The sequence below is a fragment of the Schistocerca piceifrons genome, unplaced genomic scaffold (assembly GCF_021461385.2).
Source record: "Schistocerca piceifrons isolate TAMUIC-IGC-003096 unplaced genomic scaffold, iqSchPice1.1 HiC_scaffold_1037, whole genome shotgun sequence".
Taxonomy (NCBI): domain Eukaryota; kingdom Metazoa; phylum Arthropoda; class Insecta; order Orthoptera; family Acrididae; genus Schistocerca; species Schistocerca piceifrons.
The window spans coordinates 12,501-17,500 of record NW_025726838.1 but is presented as its reverse complement, the minus strand read 5'-3'; the positions used below and the strand labels follow the sequence as shown (position 1 = coordinate 17,500).

General features: G+C 56.6%; 2 non-coding genes and 1 pseudogene across 2 annotated transcripts; all 3 read left to right on the top strand.

Moving 5' to 3' along the window:
- The first annotated feature begins 2,154 nt into the window (after positions 1-2,154).
- Positions 2,155-4,063, top strand: LOC124725260. The gene has a single exon (XR_007006696.1). It is a non-coding gene; the product is annotated as a small subunit ribosomal RNA (ribosomal RNA).
- A 351-nt stretch (positions 4,064-4,414) lies between these two features.
- LOC124725270 lies at positions 4,415-4,569 on the top strand. The gene has a single exon (XR_007006700.1). It is a non-coding gene; the product is annotated as a 5.8S ribosomal RNA (ribosomal RNA).
- Positions 4,570-4,757: 188 nt separating this feature from the next.
- The window catches only part of LOC124725266, a 4,224-nt pseudogene continuing 3,981 nt past the window's right edge, over positions 4,758-5,000 (top strand).

The following is a 5,000-nucleotide window of genomic DNA, read 5'->3' as shown; positions in this document are numbered from 1 at the left end:
ATGTTGTACCTTAACCTAACCCATGTTGTACCTTAACCTAACCCATGTTGTACCTTAACCTAACCCATGTTGTGCCTCAACCTAACCCATGTTGTGCCTCAACCTAACCCATGTTGTGCCTCAACCTAACCCATGTTGTGCCTTAACCTAACCCATGTTGTGCCTCAACCTAACCCATGTTGTGCCTTAACCTAACCCATGTTGTGCCTTAACCTAACCCATGTTGTGCCTTAACCTAACCCATGTTGTGCCTTAACCTAACCCATGTTGTGCCTTAACCTAACCCATGTTGTGCCTTAACCTAACCCATGTTGTGCCTTAACCTAACCCATGTTGTCGCCTTAACGTAACCCACGTTGTCGCCTAAACCTGCTCTGTAATTGTTATACGACTCGTTCAATTACTGTAGTGTTGCCCACCCGCAACCCTCGCAATATAGTTCGCTACTCGCACTGCCCGCACCCCTGTGTATCGCTTCATGTTAAACACCTTGCAAGTCTTGCTCACTTTCCACATGCTCCTGCTGTACACTGTAATGTGGATGGCAGCAGGACGTACATGCCGCCCCTCCCCACGTCCCCACCTTGCCCCCTGCCTTCGCAAGCTGGTTGGTGAGAAGTTTGCATGTTCAATGCCCTTCGCATGCGACGTACTCAGGCTACGTTGTGGTGCGGCCTGTGTCAACTGTCCGCTGATGTCGTACGCGTGAACCACAATCTGTACTGCACATTCGTCCTTATGTACTGAATGATACATCGTGGCACATGTGTGACCGCACAACGACTGCGCCCAAAAACGGCGGACCATACAGTGCAAATATTGTGCACGCAGCTACGTGTCGTCTCCCTATGAGAGCTGGATTGCAGTGTGGTACGCCATAGAGACGTGTGGGAGGAACGGACGCCGTGGATGGCGATCAGCATGAGCTGTCTGTTGATGTATTCGGACCTAGTCGTCTCTCCTCACACACCGTGATGGCATGGTGCACCGCGTTCCATATCTGCGACATGCTACAGAGGCCGGTTGACAGTCGTTCGAGCAATGGACATCGCATACGTACGGGGGCCACCTTCCACGTATTGTCTAGGCGTGCACATTTTGTTGCGTGTATGTGGGCAGACGTAGTGTGGCGTGACACCTGACACAGGCATGCAATAATCGTTGAAGTTGCAAATGGCGATGGACGCCTGCGTTTTCTGGTGAAGTTACGCAAATGAACAAATGGTAACCTGTTGTGGTGCGGTTGTTCTCGCTAGGGGTGAATCGGTGATGGCGACGATAGGTTGAGGTACTAACCGGTTGTTCCAGCGATACCCACCATGCCGACGAAACTGAACGGCATCTGGGTGTGAAGCGATACGCGGCGGTGGCTGGGTGGGACCGTCCCCGGCCGGTGAGGGGGCGCCTCCCGGCGTGCTGGCCGCGCGGTGCGTGGGCGCACGCGCTACAGCCGGCTGGTGGGGGCGGCCAGTGGCAGGCGCGCCGGCCGACGGACGCGGCAGGCGTCGCAGCTGCGCGCCGGCGCACCCTGCGCGCGGCGCCGTGCGGCCAAAGTAGGTCCTCGCGGGCCCGGTGCGAAGCGCGGTGGACATCTTCAGTGTGCTGGTCCGATTGAGGACTGTGTGCGTTGAGGATGCGCCGCCGCCCGGCGCTCGGCGCCGCGACGCCGTCTGCTGCTCGGTCGCCCCAGCGGTTCTCGCTGGTGGTTTGTATCGCAGCTGTGCGGATGTGTTGGCGCGTGCGCTGTGCTGGGAGAGTTCGCTTCGGCACCCAAGTGGGGCTTTTGTCCTTCTGTGGCGCTGGCGTTGGAGCTGCCGGTCACCGTAGGTGGCGCGTGTTGTCTCCCGCCGGCAATGCCACGACAGCACGCTCCCGGGCCTCTGTCGGCAGCGGCAAGCTCAGTTGGGAGCACGGGTGGTCGCACCGAAAGCGTCTACTCGCCTAACTCCGGGCGATTGCGCCTCTCTCGAACCCGACCAAGTACTTGGGACGGCGCTGCGCGCCGCCGGGACCTGAGAGGGTTTCGAGGTGTATTGTGCAGGGGAGCTCAGCCTCCTCCTGTTTGCAGAATGATTGAGCGGACGCTTGCGTGTTCGCGCGGGCCCCCGGGACACACTCCCGGGCGGCCGGCTGCTCAGCTCTAGTTGACGCAGCTCCCTGGTTGATCCTGCCAGTAGTCATATGCTTGTCTCAAAGATTAAGCCATGCATGTCTCAGTACAAGCCGCATTAAGGTGAAACCGCGAATGGCTCATTAAATCAGTTATGGTTCCTTAGATCGTACCCACGTTACTTGGATAACTGTGGTAATTCTAGAGCTAATACATGCAAACAGAGTCCCGACCAGAGATGGAAGGGACGCTTTTATTAGATCAAAACCAATCGGTCGGCTCGTCCGGTCCGTTTGCCTTGGTGACTCTGAATAACTTTGGGCTGATCGCACGGTCCTCGTACCGGCGACGCATCTTTCAAATGTCTGCCTTATCAACTGTCGATGGTAGGTTCTGCGCCTACCATGGTTGTAACGGGTAACGGGGAATCAGGGTTCGATTCCGGAGAGGGAGCCTGAGAAACGGCTACCACATCCAAGGAAGGCAGCAGGCGCGCAAATTACCCACTCCCGGCACGGGGAGGTAGTGACGAAAAATAACGATACGGGACTCATCCGAGGCCCCGTAATCGGAATGAGTACACTTTAAATCCTTTAACGAGTATCTATTGGAGGGCAAGTCTGGTGCCAGCAGCCGCGGTAATTCCAGCTCCAATAGCGTATATTAAAGTTGTTGCGGTTAAAAAGCTCGTAGTTGGATTTGTGTCCCACGCTGTTGGTTCACCGCCCGTCGGTGTTTAACTGGCATGTATCGTGGGACGTCCTGCCGGTGGGGCGAGCTGAAGGCGTGCGACCGCCTCGTGCGTGCTCGTGCGTCCCGAGGCGGACCCCGTTGAAATCCTACCAGGGTGCTCTTTATTGAGTGTCTCGGTGGGCCGGCACGTTTACTTTGAACAAATTAGAGTGCTTAAAGCAGGCAAGCCCGCCTGAATACTGTGTGCATGGAATAATGGAATAGGACCTCGGTTCTATTTTGTTGGTTTTCGGAACCCGAGGTAATGATTAATAGGGACAGGCGGGGGCATTCGTATTGCGACGTTAGAGGTGAAATTCTTGGATCGTCGCAAGACGAACAGAAGCGAAAGCATTTGCCAAGTATGTTTTCATTAATCAAGAACGAAAGTTAGAGGTTCGAAGGCGATCAGATACCGCCCTAGTTCTAACCATAAACGATGCCAGCCAGCGATCCGCCGCAGTTCCTCCGATGACTCGGCGGGCAGCCTCCGGGAAACCAAAGCTTTTGGGTTCCGGGGGAAGTATGGTTGCAAAGCTGAAACTTAAAGGAATTGACGGAAGGGCACCACCAGGAGTGGAGCCTGCGGCTTAATTTGACTCAACACGGGAAACCTCACCAGGCCCGGACACCGGAAGGATTGACAGATTGATAGCTCTTTCTTGATTCGGTGGGTGGTGGTGCATGGCCGTTCTTAGTTGGTGGAGCGATTTGTCTGGTTAATTCCGATAACGAACGAGACTCTAGCCTGCTAACTAGTCGCGTGACATCCTTCGTGCTGTCAGCGATTACTTTTCTTCTTAGAGGGACAGGCGGCTTCTAGCCGCACGAGATTGAGCAATAACAGGTCTGTGATGCCCTTAGATGTTCTGGGCCGCACGCGCGCTACACTGAAGGAATCAGCGTGTCTTCCTAGGCCGAAAGGTCGGGGTAACCCGCTGAACCTCCTTCGTGCTAGGGATTGGGGCTTGCAATTGTTCCCCATGAACGAGGAATTCCCAGTAAGCGCGAGTCATAAGCTCGCGTTGATTACGTCCCTGCCCTTTGTACACACCGCCCGTCGCTACTACCGATTGAATGATTTAGTGAGGTCTTCGGACTGGTACGCGGCATTGACTCTGTCGTTGCCGATGCTACCGGAAAGATGACCAAACTTGATCATTTAGAGGAAGTAAAAGTCGTAACAAGGTTTCCGTAGGTGAACCTGCGGAAGGATCATTACCGACTAGACTGCATGTCTTTCGATGTGCGTGTCGTGTCGCGCAACACGCTACCTGTACGGCTCGCCGTAGCCGTGCGCCGCGTGCGGAACCACGCGTGCCTCTCAAAACTAGCGGCAATGTTGTGTGGTACGAGCGCTGAAGCGCTGGAGCGGCTGGCCTGCGGCACCTGGCGCCTGGCGCCGGTTTTGAATGACTTTCGCCCGAGTGCCTGTCCGCTCCGGTGTGGAGCCGTACGACGCCCGTCGGCCGTGAGGCCGTTGGACACAGAACGCTGGAACAGGGGCCGCCACACGCCTCACTCCCGCCTATGCGACCGTCTCGAAAGAGACGGCGGAAACTGAGAAAAGATCACCCAGGACGGTGGATCACTCGGCTCGTGGGTCGATGAAGAACGCAGCAAATTGCGCGTCGACATGTGAACTGCAGGACACATGAACATCGACGTTTCGAACGCACATTGCGGTCCATGGATTCCGTTCCCGGGCCACGTCTGGCTGAGGGTCGGCTACGTATACTGAAGCGCGCGGCGTTTGCCCCGCTTCGCAGACCTGGGAGTGTCGCGGCCGCCTGTGGGGCCGGCCGCGTCTCCTCAAACGTGCGATGCGCGCCCGTCGCCTGGCGGTTCGCATACCGGTACTTTCTCGGTAGCGTGCACAGCCGGCTGGCGGTGTGGCGTGCGACACCTCGTACAACGACCTCAGAGCAGGCGAGACTACCCGCTGAATTTAAGCATATTACTAAGCGGAGGAAAAGAAACTAACAAGGATTCCCCCAGTAGCGGCGAGCGAACAGGGAAGAGTCCAGCACCGAACCCCGCAGGCTGCCGCCTGTCGTGGCATGTGGTGTTTGGGAGGGTCCACTACCCCGACGCCTCGCGCCGAGCCCAAGTCCAACTTGAATGAGGCCACGGCCCGTAGAGGGTGCCAGGCCCGTAG